Source organism: Aquila chrysaetos, chromosome 11 (genome assembly GCF_900496995.4).
Source record: "Aquila chrysaetos chrysaetos chromosome 11, bAquChr1.4, whole genome shotgun sequence".
NCBI lineage: Eukaryota > Metazoa > Chordata > Aves > Accipitriformes > Accipitridae > Aquila > Aquila chrysaetos.
This window is the reverse complement of record NC_044014.1, coordinates 39,177,568-39,196,735: the sequence shown is the minus strand read 5'-3', so window position 1 is coordinate 39,196,735 and position 19,168 is coordinate 39,177,568. Positions and strand designations below refer to the sequence as shown.

General features: G+C 46.7%; 1 long non-coding RNA gene across 3 annotated transcripts in view; it reads right to left on the bottom strand.

Annotated features, from left to right (window-relative positions):
* Positions 1-19,168, bottom strand: part of LOC115348293 — a 143,537-nt gene that overhangs the window by 71,188 nt on the left and 53,181 nt on the right. For all 3 annotated transcript variants that reach the window (XR_003925789.1, XR_003925787.1, XR_003925788.1), the window contains exons 9-10: positions 15,322-15,432; positions 13,296-13,429 (exon numbers count right to left, since the gene is read on the bottom strand). This is a non-coding gene — a long non-coding RNA (uncharacterized LOC115348293). The remainder of the gene's footprint in view (positions 1-13,295; positions 13,430-15,321; positions 15,433-19,168) is intronic.

The window sequence follows — 19,168 nt, the reverse complement described above, 5'->3', positions numbered from 1 at the left end:
CAAGTACATGCTAATTCAAGTTTAATTATGGATTTACTTCACTGGCCACATCACTAATGCCAGAAACGGCCAATATTTGCAGCCAAGGGAACGAGGGAAAAAGAAAGCAAGGTTTTCCGTGCTCTCGCCCCTCTCAAACCCTGTCCCCGCGTCCCCATCCATTCAGAACTTCGTGTGCAGGAACACCGCAAAGATAACCCACTCTTTATTTGTACAATTTATTAGATAATCTCCTTCTAATCGAGAACTAATTAAAGGAAGTGAATGCTTGGTTGGAAACGGGGATTAAAATGTGGATAATTATCATAAACGCTACATTTGTTGTTCCAGTCTGCTCCATTCTCCTCCTCCCCTCTCCCTTTCCCCCCCAGTTCCTCTCCCAGGCTGCTCCTGATAATGCTTAGACTGTCTCAGAGGGGGTTTGCTTTCACAATCAATTATTTTCTTTTTGTCTCTCTGGCTAATGTTTCATTTGTGTGAGAACATTAGCGAGAACTATTTTCTTTTCCTTGTAAATTCATTTAGACGACAGTGACAGAAGGTGGGGAGGTGGCAGCTGTAGAAAAAAAGAAACAGGAACATTAAACCAAAGCTTATAAATTATTTCATCTTCTCCAGACAATCCAGATCTGTCACTGCTCTGTATGTGAGGGGATTTTTTTTTTTTTTTTTTTTTTGTCCAAGAGTTCCTCACAGGCACAAGACATTGATGTATGTGGGAGCCTGAAGGGAGAGTCTCTGCGCAGCTTTGGCTGCTGCAGCTCGTTCTGCCTGCTCACCTGCCAGAGCTGCTGCCTCTGCTAGCAAGGACCATGGCCACAGAGGTCTCTTTGGACACACTATCTAGGTCACAGCCAGGAAGGAAAAGTTTAGTTTAGCTAGTCCTGTTTGGCTAAAGCACATTTTTAAGCCTGGATCCATGCAGGCAAAGCCTATTGCTTTGTTGCAGTGTCCAGTGAGGACCACTTCTTGATCAGGCAAAGATTTTGAGAAGCAGGAGGCGGCTCATGTCAAGCCACACCACTTTCAAATGAGTTTTTTTGGCCAAGAAGCACTTGCACTAGATTGACGTGAGGCTCCATTCCTGCAGCAACATCCTGCAAGCCCAAGGCTAATGACCCAGCAGATGGGAGGAACGAATACTGCAGGACACAGAGCAGCTCTTCTCTCCCTGGATCAAATATTAACCATAAGAACACAAATAATTCCTCCTTTAAAAGTGCCCTAGCATGAGAAAAGGTGAGAAATGGAAAAAAAAAAAAAAATAGCAATGCAGGGAGCAGGCCCCTCAATAGCGTGATGCCAGAACAAGATAGGAATGTCAGCACCATGGCCAAGAGGCAGCAAAACAGTGGTGGGTTTTCACAAAATGCGTTGGACAATTTTACACTGTGTCTGGATTTTTTGAGAACCAGGCGGTAAACAAAGTGATAAAAGCACAGAAGTGAAAGGCAGATTTTTTTTTTTTCTTTTCTTCTAAAGAAGGGAAAGGCTCTTCCTGCCTAACCTGTACCTGTCATGTCATAGTCCCACCTGATGGCATGTCACAAAACACCCTTCAGTCGGTTCCCCAACTTTTACTGTGAGGATGCCTAGGGGACAAGACAACCCCCAGGTGAGAAAACACATAGTCATTTGAAACACTGTCATTCAGTTTGCTTAAGTGATTTTGCTTTTGGTAGTCCTTCCAAGAAGCCTATGAAGAAGAAGGGTTGGGCGTGCACCAGAAAGGGCACGGAGAGATTTCCTCATTCCACATCAGCATCTGCTATCACACCACCACCGCCATCAGTGATTGTCCCCATTAAATAAGGACAGCAAAGCAGTCTCTTGATGAAGAGCGCAGATTTTGATGCCGATCCACTCCACGACTTTGGGAAGGTACCTCTGGCTTGAAGCCAGGCTCAGCTTTGGCACAAGTCAAACCAGACCAAGCACAGACTTTCCCCCACAGATCAGGGATCTTCTGATTTACATTCGTCCAGGAAAGAAGCGTTGTGTACAAATGCACAAGGCGTTAGCATATTGTTATTTCTGAAAAATTTGAACTATTATATTTCAAAGGGATATGTAATGCATAAGTGTCTGGGCTCATATATCTTTCTCATCATCCCTTCTGCCTTGAAGTAAGGTCTTGCTCTCTAAGAATCTAGACAAGAATAACACTCGAACAAAATGAAAAGCAACCTGGCTGGTGATATATATAAAAGATGACATCTCCAGAAATCCCAAACTTCAAAGGGGCAGCTTTCAGCTCATGACTATCCACTTCCTCCAGCCCTCAAGGCTAGTGTCATAATTTTAAAGCCACGGGAATCATTTGATCTCTCCAAATGGCAGCTCAGTGGTCTAGCACACTTCTGGATGTCAAAAAAGTATGCACCGCCACCAGCAATATTCTGCAGGGGTTAGTCTTTGAAAGGACAGATTGAGTTGAAACAATCAAAAGATTCAGTGGCAGGGGAGGGGGGGCCGAGGGGAGAAGGATATTTGAAAGGACAATTGCATGCTGAGGGACTTTGTGGTCCATCTTATGGGATGCTGGAGCACAGGGTTGATGGCGCAGCAGGATGTCAGAGGTTCCCAGGTGTGACGGTCATGCCAGCATGGTGCATTAACCTCCAAGGACTCCTCCCAGTCTCATACAACAGCCTGTAGCCCTGCTGCAAGTACCAGCCCTTCCCGAGGACGCTCAGAGAGTGGGCGAAGAGGAGGGGACAGGAGAGGCTGCCAAGATAAGTAATTGGATGCCTGCTAGCGAGAACTCTTAATTAGAGGCTTTTCAGCAACTAAATGTTTATATGGAGTTAATGTATTTACTTTGATGTATACACACTGTAATAAACGAGCACCCTTCCTATGCTCCGGCAATTAAAGAAGTGTATTGCAAACAAACAGACCCACTGCCTCCCACAGATCGGCTCACACACAGCGACTGCAAGGAGCCAGCCTGCAAACCTGCCCCTCTCCCCTTCCCCGTGGCCCAGAGGCGACCTGCGGAGCATCCCCGAGAGATGGGATGGCCACAGGTTTCCCAGGGCAATGCCACGGGTGACCACGCTGCTGGAGCAGGGTCCCTTAGTCCAAGTAGGCTCAGTGGGTGAGAAACTTTACCCGATCCAGCCTGGAAACCAATAAATCGAGCACGGTTTTCATGTCGCAAACTGGGAGAAATACCTCCTTATAAACAGGCCGCTGAATTGTGCACTGGCGGCAGTTTCTGAACAGATTGGAGATGCTGTGTTGCCGCAGTTTAATAGAGTGAGTATTTATTCCTGTGTGGGAGAAACACTCCATTATCTGGTTTATTAATTGTTAGTTAAGTAATGGGAAGGTGCCCAGAGCAGGAGATGAGCCCTCATCGCTTGTTATTAGCCTAGGAACCAGCAGAAATAAAATAACTGAAGATAAATTATCACAAGTGCTGCCCCAAGTACCGCAAACTGACAGATCTGCTCAGAGGGGAATTCACAGAGCGCTCTCAGGGGGAACGGAGAAGAGATAGCAATAGTCAGTCCAATTTTATACTTTTTTTTTAAATGAAAAGATTTCATCATCTTTGATTTTGAACACCACTTTTCATGGCTGGGATCACATAGATATTCATGGCTGAGAGGGTATCCCTGCTCCTGCAGGAAAACTCAATTTATTAGTCTATCACTAGGAAAGCGAGACAGGCTTTGCATTGGTAGCACAATGCCGCACAGGAAAAAGAAGGGTGGTGTTTTTTGTTTTTTTTTAAAAAAGCAACATGCAGCTGCAAACAGTCTGGCCTGCTCACTGCAGGGCTGCAATAGCCTCGAAAATACAGGCAACCCCATCATCAGCAGTCTGGAGCAGGGATGGGAGTGTCTATAAAATTAGTTTAACAAGGACCTCGAGCAGCAGCCAAGAAGCCAGCAATGAAAAGATACCGGAGTCTGCTTTGACTCCCAGAGAGGTAAAAACACGCAAGTTTCTCAAACATTGTAATAGCTACCAGATCTAAACAAGTAAAATCCAACTCTGTGTTCAGCATCCACATTCATTTCCCCAAAATTCATCTTCCAGTGGTGGCCATATATTCTCTATTTGCTGGTTCTCACACCTAGGCGTGGTTTTGAGCAGGTTGCCCATCCAGGCAGAGCACTCCTGCCTACACACAACTCAACTACAGGGAGGAATAGGAGGCTCCCACCCATGTAGAGAAGGTGGTCTTGGCCCCGTTGGCGAGAGCAGGGTGCCCACAGGGACCTGGGCCAGCAGAAATCACCGTGCATTTATCAGACAGGCTTGCAATTCAAGAGGAAAGCAGAATACCATGATACATAGCACAACAGCCTAGCCAACCAGCTAGCGTGCCATTACACTGAAGAAATTTAACTAAACTAATGCATTTTGGGCTATAAATCAGAAGAGGAAGAGCTAAAAAAAACAAAACAAAACAAACAAAAAAAACAAAACACAGATAGTTGCTCTTGTCCTTGCAGCCATTTACCTAGAAAACTGATCCAAGTAGCCTTTTTACAGCACATCTAGCATTTTTACCTGCAGTTCTGCCATGCGAGGTAGATATAAGGAGACCAGTAGACTGAGCCAACACCAGCAGCATGCTAATATTAGCCAGAAACCAGCTACAGCCAAAGCTTTGGTCTAACTTTGCATGTTGGAGCCGAAACTGAACCAGGGCCATCACCTCATCTAGGAGAACACAGAAGCACCTGAGGCTGTTCTCCGCCCATGCAACCAGGCTCTGCTCCCCAGGGAGGCAGCCTCTATCAACAAAATATATATTTCTACATCCTCCAGACAGAGGATCCAGCCCCAGATTACTCCTTCCCTAGCAGTTTACAGCAGTTTAAAAAAAAAAAAAAAATTGCAGGTTTTATTCACACGCTTCATTTGGTGACCAAACACCAGAGCTTGTAAGACAGCAAGTGATCTATGAAGAATTAATTGTCCTTATTTTAGTCTCTGCAGTATATGCAGAGTTTGCCCTCCCAGCTGTTCCAGCTGCAGACATAGCAGGAGAGCTGCAGCACCCTGAAGTCTCTCCCATACCCCAGAAGAAGCCCTGCTCACACCACAAAGCCTTTTTTTAAAGAAGTTTTATAAGAGTTGTGCCACTTTCAGAGTCTTAGCTCTTCAGGTAAGCATCTCTTACTCCACATTTCATTTAATGTCTTCTAGAAATACAGCGATAAACACTGTTTCATCTGCATCCTGCAACGGAGCACCCTAGAGCCAAGCTCATTCCCAAACGTATTTGTTTGTGAGAGGAAAGACAGCCTCTCCTAGCCCTAGAGGACTCCTAAAACGTTATATCTAGCTCAGACTCTTTACTGGCATGTGTATCTCAAGTTAAAACAGAAGAATTTCTTAACAGAGTAGCAGCCCTCTGAGAAATTAATTAGCTCAAATCTGCTCCCCCATCCACAGTCTCCAAGTACTTCTTACCTGCTATCCCAAGTTTTCAAGTTTCCTCTAACTTCAACTTCCAGAATAGAGCAGAAAACTTCACTAGTGCCTCACTCCTGCTTTTATAAATTCTTGCAGCTATGAAACTGTTCACAGGTGGGCTAACTATGGCAGTCCAATCAGGCCTCCCAAACAAGATCCTTTCATTTAAGTGGATCCAGGTGTACCTTTCAATTTCTTAAGGTGCTTTCTTTGCTGTGTCTTCCTAGAGAGGGTACTTTACTGCTAAATTGCTTATCAGTTGAAGAATGCTTTGCAAATGCTGTATTTTCCTCCACCTATCTTGTAACTTCGAGGATATACAACTGATTTGAAAGTGCCAGTGTTTAAAAAGGAGCTCTCTGTTCATTGGTACTACCTAATACCTCAGAGGTAGATGAGCTTTGGGTGGTTTCACTCCTTTGGGTGAAAGGAGATAGATGTGCTGGAGAGAAGCTTTTCCTCGCATTACCTCTACATGTTGATAATCTGGGTTATTACTTCATCACAGAACTGTTTCTCATGGATAAATTGTAAGGTTTAGATATGAAAATACAGCACCTGCTGTCAATATAAGCATTTTTTTCCTAGCTATGGGCTGCTGATGGGTGCTCTGTGCCCTAATCTCTTCTGAGATCTCCCTGGCTGCATGGTCACACCTTGCCTGTGGAAGATGATCCTATCTCTCTAACTTTTCCCTTTCCAGCCTGGCTTGCCCCGCCTCTGAACTTAGACTTATTTGAGCTTAATAAAAAGGTATTTTCCATCATTCGTGGGCATTTAGAGCTGTTCCTGCAGGTGCAGTTGTGTCCCTCTGTAACTCCATCCCTTTGCAAGTCTCCTCTCCGGTGTCCTGAATAGCTGCACTGCAGTGAGTTTATGCTAAAACTTTTGCAAGGATGTAGCTTAACTGGCTGACAGGTAGAGCTAGAGAGTGCTGAAGATACAGGGAGGACATTAGCACTGGGGGTAGAGAGGGGTGCATGCCGGGCAAAAAGATCCACATCAAAAGGAGCTGGCCCCAGCTCTTCCTCTCGCTGGCGCTAACACTGCTCCAGAGGTGATTTTGTCTTGGAGAAAGCTCTCACGTACACTGTGATTTTGTGAGAGGCAGGGACCAGAAAGGTAGGCAGGATGAAAATCAATCAAGATTTGTCAAATACACTGGAGAACTCATTTTTGTGAGATAAGTGCCTTCAGAGGAAGCGTTGGTAGACACCTACCACATGTTCAGCCTGCTTAGTGGCAAAGTAGGCAACATTAATCACTGTCACTTGAAGGGGCCAGGTTCCAGCTGAACCATCTTCCAAGTTTCTTCCTCCTTCAGCCATCCTCTCCCCTTTCCCCTCCCTGTCCACTCACAGGAAGACGAGTTCCGTTCACAGACCCGTGAACCTGCAAATCAGGCTGATGCTCTAGGCAGCTGCCATACCAACCATCATTTATTTGATGCTGAGCCACCCTCTGTGCTTCAGCTAGTTACACTGAATGGACTCTCATTTCATGCAAGATGATTAGCGGTGTGGGCCAAAATGATGTTAGAGATGCCTACTGCCTCTTAGCAGATGAAGTTCATGTGCTGTTGTAACAATGCGGTGGGACCTTGCCCTTAGAAGCAGCCAGGAAAAGATAAAGTGACTGGCTTGGCAAACACCCTCTTCTCAGAGCAATTATCAGCAGTGAATGAAGATGGCTTGATTGGCCAGGCTGATTGCTGATCACTCAGGACCTTGAGCTCTGCCAAAAAAGTGGCTTGGGATCAGGAGCAGATCATGGGAATCCCACAGCAGCACTGGAACAGAAGAGCCTGCAGGGACCTGAGTTGTCTAAGTTAGTTATAGAAGAGGAAAAAAGTGATGTGCTTCCAGGACATTATCTCCAGCCTCCTCCACCTGCCTCCTGCTCCCCATAACTTTTCTTACTGTAGCGCACCATTTGCTGTTGTGAGGCTTTGTTGTGTCTTATGCTCACTCATCCTGAAGAAGAGCAAGGGGACTTCATCACAACAGGGTGAGGGGACAGCCCTGTCCTGAGGGGTATTCACGATGGACTCCTCTTTTTCCATGTGTCAACACGTTTTCAGGCTGAGATTTTCTATTGTCTTACCACAGATCTTGTTCCCACATTTTAATAGCCTGAATTATGGGTCTCAGCTCTTATTTTCAAGGCATACCCCAAGGAAGTCATACGGGATAATGCCTGCTAGGTTAAATATTGCACCTAGCAAGTGGGGAAAACTGGTTTGTGGCAATAGGTATGAAGACCCTGTGGACTGCACTGTTAAGACTAGAAGGAGAGAAAGAAATGGCTAGGAAGTCATAAAAAGACCCTATTTTCAGGTCTTAAGCCAGTTACCATCTTTAGGGATTAGCTTCAGCTAGGGAGCAAATTGCCCTAAGCCCTCCTGCCACAGGGCTCTGCTCTGCACCATTGCAGCTGTCACGGAGGACGCAGTACGGGATTAGAGAGATGAAGCTCTAGTGAGATCTGTTCCTTGCAGCAATGATGACACCCATTGCAGGAGGAGATGAGCGGCATTTCCAAAGTTTCCGGGCCAGGCAAGATTATATCCCTGCAGTAGGACTTGATTTAACAGAACAGCAAAGAGAGATGGGCAACAAGGACCATAAAACCTACTTCCAGTCCCCCAGTTGCCAGCAGAAAAGCTGTCGAGTCAAGAGGTGCAGCTGCCCGCTCTTGCTGACCCAGGCTCTATTTGCCAGCGCGGCACTTCCTAGGCAGGGCTTGCTGCAGGTTTATTTTCTGCTTCCCCTCTCATCTCTTCATACATCTTCCCTGCCTCTCAAGAGCTTTCAGCTAGAAGGCTGAAATAGCACCAGTATTGTGCTTGCTGGGCAGCCCTTCCCCGTACCCCCTCTTTCCAGGTGACCGATGATGGTGCAGAAACACCCGTCCCATCCTCCTCCACGGGTGGAAGCAGCAGTGGTGGGCTGGCCATGCCCACCGAGGCCATGGCAATAACCGAAGCACCACCTCCGACCTCGGGGCTGCAGGGTTAAGGGCACGCTGCCCAGCAGGGAGGCAGCTCATCATTCAGCGTGGCTCAAACACCAAATCTCATCATGCATTAAAATGTCAAGCCTTGATGATAGTGAGCACTTGAGGGCAGCAACCTGGCTGGAGGTGGGAGAGGACAGCTGCCTGTGACCTTATCCCTTCCCTTTGTAGGCTCAGTCACGCTGCAGCAGGGATGTGCACATAGGGAGAGCCAGCCGCTCTGCCCTCCAAAACACTGCCTATAAACAGTGGCAGGGCAGCTCACTGCGAGGCATTTTCGCCATGCTACTATAATTTTGGGAATAGCTTTTTCTTTGGGCAAGCCTAACATTGCAATTGACTTCCTTGTGTGTCATTGACATGAGCAATGAGTCCAGCATCCAACGCAAGGGGCAGCTGCCAAAGCTGGGGGTATATGAGGATCTTGAGACCCTGTCGCAGGTGGTAGCACAGGTTGTATTTTGGAAGACAGGATCCTGCTGGACAAGGAGGGTCCAAGGAGTCTCTGGATCTTTGCTAGAGGAGGGAGGGATTCAATTTCCAAACCACCCTGCTCCCTTCCTTGTGCAAGGACTGAAAAATTGTGGCGAGATCCTCTAGACCAGGCAAAGGAAAACAACAGAGCTGAAGAGAAGCAAAGCCAAGCAAACACCCTGCTCTGTCCCCACATCACTTATCAGGGACCCTTTCAGGGTTGTTTTATAAGGGAATCTGCAGAATCCCAAGAATCTGAGCTTTTGGGGTTATAAAGGGCCCGTGTTCCCATGCCAGGGATGAAAACAAATCCAGCTCTCCAGAAACTGCACAGCAGCAAGATAACATAACTCAAGAGTGTGGCGTGTTCTGGAGTTACTTATCACATGCCGTAGCAGTCTGGGGACAAGATAGACTTGGACCGGCACACATCATCCCACAAGGGCTGTTATGAGCCATTCGTTCATAGCTCAGGAGTGAGGGCAATTCAAAATTAATTCAATAGGTTGTAGCAGTAAGGGTGATCAAGGACCTAGACCCTAATTTTATGGAGCTGCTGTCAGCACACAAAAAAAAGATCAGAGCGTGCCTCCATGCAAGACTAGGGCACTAGAAAAAGACATAGCCAACGTATTCTGCGGCTATTGGACAAGGAGGGAAGGAAAGAGGAGGAAAATGAATAAAGATCGTGCTGCCAATGCCCCAGACTGCTCTTCTCTCACCCTAAAAAGGGACAAGGATTCTGAAAATTGGGTGGAGAGAATCTGCAGTAAACATCTGAAGTCAAGGTTTTTAACTTGGGTTTATCTTTTCTTCTCAATTTCTACATCAGAGAAAGCAAAAAGCTTTCAAATGCTATATATACTACCATTTTTTACACTTTTTTTTCCTTTTGCTTGGCAATGAATAAAGGCTTGACTCCTACACCAAACCCTCCAGAGCCCAGTCAGTAAACCCACTGCCAAGGTTATCTCATGACTTATGGACTATGGGAGAAATGGATTGTTGCATAGTAGAAATCACAAAAAAAATACTTCTTACTCATGGGTGTGGGAGGTTCAAGGGATGGACTAGAGGGGATGTATCTTCTGGCTCCCTCTGGCTCCAAAAAGGCACAAGCCAGGATGAGCTGAAGTCTTGTTATCATGCATAGACACGTGAGCACTTTGGAAAGGGCAGTAAGAGGGATATTGTCACCATCTGCCAGCTCTGGGTTACCTCCCTGCCGTCAGAAGTTGGTGACCCCAACCAGAGCTGGCAAAAGGGAGGGTGAGGACACTCCATAATCTGCTCCAGCGCAAGTCAAACCAAATTGTTAAATCTCAGCTGCTTCTCCCCAGTCTTTCTGCTCTGAAGCCAGAGATTTATCCAGAACAAAGGGGGAGCGGAGAAAGAAAAAAAAAAAAAAAAAAGACTTCAGATACAAGTATTTATTTGCAGGTGCTAAATGATTTCTTGATTAACTCTGCAACCTGCTGCTTACTTGCCTCTAGCCCTTGCTGCTCAGCGTTTCACAGAGAAAGTATTTTAGCTCAGCAAAGAGAACTTTCAGGCTGAAATTTGCCTGATGTGGACAGCAGGGCAGTAATTGGTTTGAAAAACAAAACATTGAGGAAGAACATGGAACTAATCTGAAACCCTTTTAGCTAGATAAAGGCTTTGATTTACCATCGGTACAACTTCTCCAGACCTAATAAAGAAGCATTATCATGACAGCAGATGTTAAATGCAAGCATTACTTTAAAAAGGGGGGGAGGCGGGGAGAGAAGAAATAACCTGTATATAAATATAGATACAGATAGATCGTACCACGGTAGGCTCTCAAATTGCAGGCTTTCACATCCCTCTATTTTACAGTGGGATATCATCAAAATTAACATGACAATATATCATTACAGGAAAGGAATAGCTATCACACCCTTACACTAGCAACCCAAACAGGATTTGGATACAGGATCCTTCACCAGACTGTCTTCCCAAGTCATCGGCATTGCCATTTGCTCCAAGGAGCACATGCAGAAATATGTGGCAGATGCAACATTTTTGGAGGTATTAATTACACAAACAGCGTAAACCATTAGGTCAGACTCCTGCCTGCCAGGCAAAAGCCCGAGGAGCTGGGTACGGAAAGAGGTGACATACTGAAATCCTGGGTGTTTCAAGGAGAATTTCAGCAGCGCTGTTTAGTTTATTCATGATTTGCCGCATGGTATGGGGTTCCCCTTTTCAGCCTGGGATAAGCCTTACTCAGAAAAAGAAGAGTCCTGTGCAATACATTACCTCTTCCGTCTAAATGCAGCAGTAAAAACAAGATAATCAGATCAGTGACAATTTAATTATCACCCTCCTAAGGCGGCTGCCCCATCCCAACCCTGTTAGGGAGCCCATGGTGTGCTAAAACCCCACGACTTGGCCAAGACCTGCTGGGAAGCCAGCAGCAAAACATCTCCGCAAGGCAGCTGCCTTGGGAGACTGCATCCCCTTTTTGTACATCGCCTTTTTAAATGGGGAAAAAAATGATTGAACCTCAGATCAGGAATTTGAGTAACTTAAATATGAAAAGAGCCTTAAAATCTTTGCAGCACCCTGGCACTGGTCTGTACTTAGGGAAACACACCGAGGGTGGGCCCATCCATCAGGACTGAGGAATCCCCTTTTTTCTTGCATCAGGGATGCCAGAGCACTTCGAGGTGCAACAACTTGCAGGTAGCAGGAATGATGCGTTTTCTAGCAAGGAGGGGGCAGGGGAAGTCCTCTAGCAACATAAGTCAGTTCAGATGGTGCTGGCTTACAGGTCCCTTCCTTTAAATTGATTAATAATGACACATTTAAATGGATAACATAAATTAATTTCTGAATCGCACCATTAGTAAGTAATTAATTTCTTTGCTCTGTGAAACTAAGATATCACTGTTATCTAAATCTATAAAGAGAAGAAATGCTGAACGAGGACTCCATTAATGTAAAAATTGATTTTTCCATTTACCCTCTTCTGAGGTTTTTTTTTTTTCTCCCCCTCCCTCCAATGCATTTATTTTTCAAGTTGCTGGGGGTGGGGAGAGTAACCTAATTTATACTTCCAGTGGTAATCAAAAGATCATGCATGCTCATTTCAACCAAATGATGTCATTATGAAGGCTGTTAAAGCTGGGGTTGCCTTGGAAACACAAAATACTGATAGTTGAGGTTGGACATCTGAGTTCTCTGTAGGCACAGTAATGAGGAAATGGTGTGGCCCTGCCAGACCTGGCCTGACTGGTCACGCTGGGAAGATCACCCCAAGTTACTCAGATGGCCTCTTTAGCACTTATCAGGCTACCATTTTTCCTATTCCTCCCACCACCTGCCATAATCTATTACTTTTATGGAGCCAGGAGCGGAGAACTTGCTCGGTTCAAAGGCAAGCAGAAACGACAAGGTGTGGGGCAGGACCTGCTCGTCCCAGCGGGAAGGACACGCCAACTAAAAGCTGCGTGCTGCTTACCACCAGCTGGCTCGCTTCTGCATTTCGACCTAAAAAGACAGAGCTGGTGCCTCCACCATCCTCTTGGTGCAGCCCAGGACTGAGAATTACTGGGGACTCAGGGTGTCTCTGCCGACCAGAGCCAGGATCCAGCTGTAGCCAAGGTGTTAGATCCTCCTTTCCAAACTGAGGGACTCGGTAAATGGTCTATGGCACGTTCAGCCTCGGTGCAGGAGAACATGCATTCAGCATCCTGTCACCTGCTCTGGAGGGGAGGATGCAGCCTAGGAGAGGGGGAGCTTTATTTTGGGTGCCCCAGAGCAAGGGGCTTCCTTGCAAAGATCGGCAACCTCCCTCTGACTGGACAAAACAAGGCATGTCTGTCCCCTCTTACAGTCCTGGACGCTTCAAGTGAGGATATTTTGACTAAGAGTTATTTTAAAAACAATTCCAGAAACGGAACTGACTTTCTATCTACTACTGAAAGAAAAAAAAGCCTTAATTTTTTTCCAGTGAATACTTCCATGGCCGTTCTGCTGAGATGGCTTTAGGCAGCTGTTCCCACTGGTGTCATTTGCATGGGGCAGACAACGAGAAGCCGTCGACACCAGTTAGGCAGCAGGCTTTGAGCAGCCCAGGACTTTGGTCCACCAACAGAAAAGGATGCAGGCTGATGCTATGGTTTCAGGACAATTCCCTGGGTCTCTTTAGCCAGTTCTGCTCTTCCCAGTTCAAGGTACTGGGAGAGAAAGCTTAGGACTAAACTGGAGCTGCATTAGTAGCGCTGATGCAAAGAGCCGCATCTGCCTCCCTCTGCCGAGAAAGCCTTGTCCCTCCTACTGGGGTCCTTCAGCTGTGCCGAGCCACGATTTTCACAGTTCCTTTTCAGCTCTTTTTTACCTACCCTGTCCCAAGAACAATGCAATGTCATCTCTGATCACATCACGCTGAGCTGAAAGCCAACTTCAAGGTACACCTTGGAGAGAAGAGGGCACAGCCTGAACCACGTCTTCAAATGTAGGCGCCGTATCCACCACTCTAAAGAGAACAGAGCGAGTTGAATTATTTACAGCGAGTATTTTGACTGCACCTTTTTTTCTTTTTCCCCCCTCCTCTTGTTAAAGAGCACAAAACAAAACACGCATACAAACAAGTCAATGAAATGAAACATTTACTATCTGTGCAAGGAGTGTTAAATGAACTCATTTCAGCTTCTCAATTAATATCCGGATGTCCCCTAGTCACTGCCAGGTTTTTTTCACTTTGGTGAGTAGGTAATGACATTAATACCACCATGTGATCTTCTTTCTCTTCCCTTATTGAGTCACCTTCTCCTTACGAGCAGGAGTTTCTTTTAAGGTTCATCAATTGAAATTGTTTGAATGCACTGAGAAAAATAATAAAAAGAACATTTCATAACATTGGTAGGAGCATTTCAGGCATGAGCACTTTGAATATTTATTCGCCCTTTGTGTGAGCAATCTCAGCAAGAAAAAGTCGGCGTGAATAAAAGGAATTGCAAATACCAGCGAAGTAGGTAGGTAGTTTTCATTCATGAGAGTATTTGCACAGGCTCCTGGGAGAATTATCAGGCAAGGTAATACAAAATCCCGTGTAGCGTCAAAGCTTTGGACACTCCGTAATCCTCCTTGTCCAATGAAAAACATCTTTTCCTGAGAGCTGAGGGCCTAAGCTGGTTGGTTTTTTTTTTTTCCTGGCTTGGGAAGCCTGGAGAAGGATTGGAAAAGCTTGGAGAATTGTTATCTTTGCCCTGTTTCTGTTTCATAGTGCCTCATATTTTCTCCGCCTTTCCTCTCCCACCTGCTCTCTCTCCCTTGAGCCGAAATGGAGAGAACAAGCTAAGCTTCTTTCAGAAGTCCAAAAAAACCAGGGGAAAAAAGGGATGGCCAAGCAGCCAACACTGTTGGAGGTGCAGGAAGGTGGGGGACTCAGAGGGAAAAGCCAGTCGAAGAGCAAGTCAGAGCAGAACTTTGTACCACAGGTCTGGATTAGACAAGATCCCATCTGGGATCAAAATGAGAACGAATTGCTAAGGAGTAGAGTAAAAACATCCTTCTGCCTGGGAAAAAGAATGCAGGATAGCAGTATCCACTGAGTTTTGGGGGCTCAGCAATAAAAGCACCAGGGCCAATTTACTCATAATTAGCCTTTATGAGAAAAAAAATCCTACAGAATTTCATTCTTGCCATAGGATTTTATAGGGTGGTTCAGAAACGTATAGAAAGGATATTGCTTTCCATTATCTTGCACAGGTTTTTAGAGCATTTCTCTAGAACCCTGTTGGTTTCAGCCCTGTTAAATTCAATAACTTCCCTAAGGGAGTGCTTTAAGTGTCAGGCTTGATTCAGTTATATAAAGGGATAAGGGAATAATCATTAGACAGTGCACAGAGATGGGAGAAGTGGTTTTGTGTGGCACCAGTCTTATTTAAGAACAGTCTGAATTTATAGATGAGGCTGATGAGAAAGTTGGAAGCAACTAACATAAGTGTAAAAGACAAAACCCAGGCAGTGCTTTTAGAGATGGCTGTGATTAACTGGGATACCACAGAGACATGAGGATGGTTTCAGACGAGTATTTTAAGTGGTTTTAGATGTTTGTCTTGGTTTCATCAAGATGATGCCCCATGTGCTCTCCTTGCTATTCATAACGTAAGCTATGGGCACTGGAGTTTATATAAAAGCCTGTATTGCTTGCTTTGCAATTAACACATCCTGCAATTAGCAATCCAAAACACTGAAGTCTAATATTTCTTCTTACTGCTAATACAGAATATTTTACCTCTAATATACTGTTGTCCTTGCACCTTAATTTATTATGACAGTGTGAACCGTGACTAATCCCTCTGAGTGCTGAGCACAGGCAGAGACCAAAAACCCAAATCATCGTCTCTCCTTCCAACTACTGACCTGGTACCCTCTCCAGGAATGGGGGAGGGGGACAAATGTGGCCTTCAGGACACAAGGAGTGTGAAGCATGGTCAATATCTCCATCCAAGTCCTGCTCTGATCAGGAGGCACCTGCAATTTGAAGAGGAGAAAAGGCATGGGGTTGGTTTTACAATGTGTTGCAGCAGGGGAGAGGCAGATCCCAACAGCCAGGTTTCTAAGGGCACATGTGAACTTAATGATGCTCTGACAGACTTTTCACCTAGCCTGTGCATCTCAAATGTCAAAAAAAAATAAAACCAAAACCCAAGCAGACAGGCCCAACTCCATCTTCTTCACTAACAGAACCACTAACAGAAGCTTTCTGCCACTAACCAAGGATATTTATCAGCACTTCCGAGAAGAACTGCTTCATAAATAGGTTATCCTCAGGTTCCTCACCAACACCCAAGACCCTTCAGGAGGAGACACCTCATGACTCCTCACCATCTGAGTCTGATCCAGCCCCATTAGCTGGGACCCTTCGGGCCACGCTCATGCATTGTGTGGTGCCTTCCCAAGTCTGCATCCAATGACGCTCAAGATGCCCTTGAGAAACGCTGCCAACACCAACTCCGACTGCAACGTGAGCCTGGATATTGCTGGAGTCAGGAGCAGGCGAGCCAGATTTGGAGCCTTTCCTCATTTTGCCATCAATGCCCAGAAACCAGTAGCAGCAGGTGGCAGGGCTGGTCGGTGCCAGAACATGGTGAGGTCACCCATGTGCCTCCCTGCAGCACCCACGTGGCTGGGAACAAACTTCTTCCTCGCCTCTGCCCGTCGCTTAATGCCCGAAGCCTGGAGGAGATCAATAGCTCCTATTTTTGTACAAGTCAGGACAACTGCAGGAACTCTTCCCAACTACCCAAACGCCTCATTTATCTCTGAAGTTACGCAGCTCTTCCTAGCCCTGTGCTGGGTGCAGACTTCCTGGTCCATCATTACGAACCCTTTTTATGGTTTCTTTGGGTTCATCCCTGGCCTGCGCGTGAGACGCTCCATTTGTTTTGGCAAGAACGTCCCTGAGATTTATACCTATAATTATACAGGTAACCTTTCCGACAGGGAATTTTAAAATGATCAACGCTAAAGCAACCTACACATTAAATGTGATTAATAAGACGCCAAATGGCCGTGAGTCTGCGCCTCCCTGCTTGTTAAGCATGTCAGCTGGAGCGTCCCTGGCTGATCCCGCCGCTGCGAAACATCGCGGGACACCCGAAAATGGTGTGGAGCGGCCTTGGTCATTCCTGTTGGACATATCCACTCCTCCCAGGCAATGTCTGTGGGAGGGCTAGGGTATGCACGAGCACAGAGGATGACATCCATCTCCCAAAGTTTCATTTCTGAGGATGGAGACTTCTTCTGGTCCTTGTTAATGTCTTCGCCTGCCCCTCCTGCTCTCTGTCCTTTTATCCCCTTCCCGGTGGGAGCTGTACCGGTACAGCCGCAGCCGGAGGGATGCTGAAGAGGTGACGGCGGGATCTCAAGTGACAGGAGATAGATGAGCGCAAGCCTGGCTGGGAGGCAGGTTAAACGAGGTGCCTGCTCCCCCAGCGCAAGGTCCATTCTGCAGAATTGTCTTGCCATCCCCAGGGGCGCCTAATGGAGCTCTTCTCCTCGCTCACTGAGCAGGCACCAGCTTCACCTGCTATCAAAGCACCCACTACCCGATTAATCGGGGAAAATAGCATCTGTCAGGATATCTATCATGACTCGCAGAGGCATGAGGTCCCCTCCTTCCACCAGAAAGGGTTGCACGAGCATAAGACGAAGCTTTGCCGTGTGCAGCATTGCCAAGGAAGCCGGCTTCACGGTGTGCTTGGCAGGTTGCATAGCGCTATCCGTTATGGCCCACATTGAGTCGAGGTTTTACAAAGCTTGCATTTTGCTGATGGGTTGCCCAAAGACAGTAAAAATCAGTCATAGTCAAGCTTGCATTGACCTTCAGTTGACGGCTACAGCACAGTAAAATTACAGGAGAAACCCTGATAGCTGCTTCCCTATTCTCTGGACAGAGTTATTGCATATAAATTGTGTATTGATTAGAGGCACGAAACGTTAAGAAGCCTCTTTGGGAAAACTGGAGGGTGGAAAGAAATTCAGGGACTGACAAAAGAGTTACTTTAATTAGGAAGGAAAGCAAAGTAGTGGGAAGAAAAAACAAACACAACCTCCCCTCAAGAGCCTCCCACTCCAGATCCAAAAATGTGATCAGGAATCATCTCTTTTAAGGAAAGGAAACTGGATTTGGGAGCTGTTTTGGCTGGGCAATGGATGCAGGAAAATGAGCTGTCTTCCTCGCTTCACCCAGCGCTGATGAGGGTAGAGAGTGGGGAAAAGAGCAGCTATACTTTCTGCGGCTCCCAGATTTTGCATGCCAAATGGGGAAAGCGATAGATCACCTAACGAGTGTGTAACGACCACGCTTGTTTCTGCTTTCTAGCTCAAAGTGCTTACAGGGTAATTACACATTTTGGACTTATTAGCTGTAATTACTAGGTTCTGTAATCTGCAGAATGTGTCATTAGAGTATGGGCAGCCTCAAGTGGTCTAAACACACTCAGAAAAGTTTCTTGTTTCTCTTCAACTTTTCCTGCCTCAACCTTAGATTACCATCAAGAGATGAGGTGCTTGTTCTCACGCTGGGAAGCCCCGCCAGCCCCCCAGGACCCTACCAGAGACTGCGGTTCCCTGACCTGGGACAGATGGGACACTCGTGGGAACACACGCGGCCCTGGCCTGCAGTTGATTACAGGCTACGGGAGTCTTTCAGAAATTTGGCTCTCATTCACATGGCCAAATAACATGTGGTGTTCATAGTAAAGTCACAGCACTCCTTTGGATAGACACCATTACGCCAGGAGCAGCTGGATCAGCTACAGGGTTTCAGCTCCTGCCTCCTGTCACTTTGCTACTGGGCACTGCCAGGACTCTGCCTTCAGTAGGACGGCTTTTGAATTACACAGCTATCAATAAGCAGAAAATAGAGGTTTTAAAGTCGGTTTGGGTCTACGGAAAAACCCTGCCAGCTCATCACAGATGGGACCGGTCAGGGCCAGAGCAAATGCAGGTTCCTGGGCTTATCCGAGTGTACAGAAATGAACTGTTTTAGGACTCTCCTACCTACCAGACTGGTACAGCCCAGGTTTCTCCCCACCCCAAATTCTGTGCCTGGGACTCACTCCTCCTTTCGCCTGGAGTAATCTGCCTGCTGGGCTCCCTGTCAGCCTCCCCTGTTTTCCAGGGCGCAGGCTGGACCCACACCTCCAGGCGGCTGCTCCGCTCCATCCCTGCACGCAGCAGTTCCCCCCTGCAGCCATCTCGTAGCCCAGATCCTACCTTCGCCCCCAAAATTAAACACAGCCTCTCATTTAATGTTTGTCTCCCTTTCCAGACGAGAGAGAGCTGGCAGCTTGGCCAGGACTGGAAAGGCAGTCTGTGGGAAAGTCTTGGATTCCCACACCTCGGACAATTAGCTTCTCCATACAACATTTCCCAGGGAAGCTTAGCTTTGCTAGTGCAGCCTTTTTTCCAAAATCCCTTTAATTTCACACCGGTGCATGAAACAGAAAAGCCGGTCTGCCCATCCATTCCTGCAAAGCACAGCCACATACAGCTCCGCCTGGGATCATCAGGGCTTCTGGTGGCACCGTGCTCCTGTTCAGAGAGGAGGGCCAAGGGGCACCCTTTACCCAAGGCTGGAAACCACCCACAGCAGATGCAGAGAGGTGAGAGATCCCTCCGAGAAGACGGATGAGGACAGGAGGTGAGCCAGCTCACCTCTACCTCAACACCCAGAGGCCTCTCAGATCCAGGTTTTCCTAAA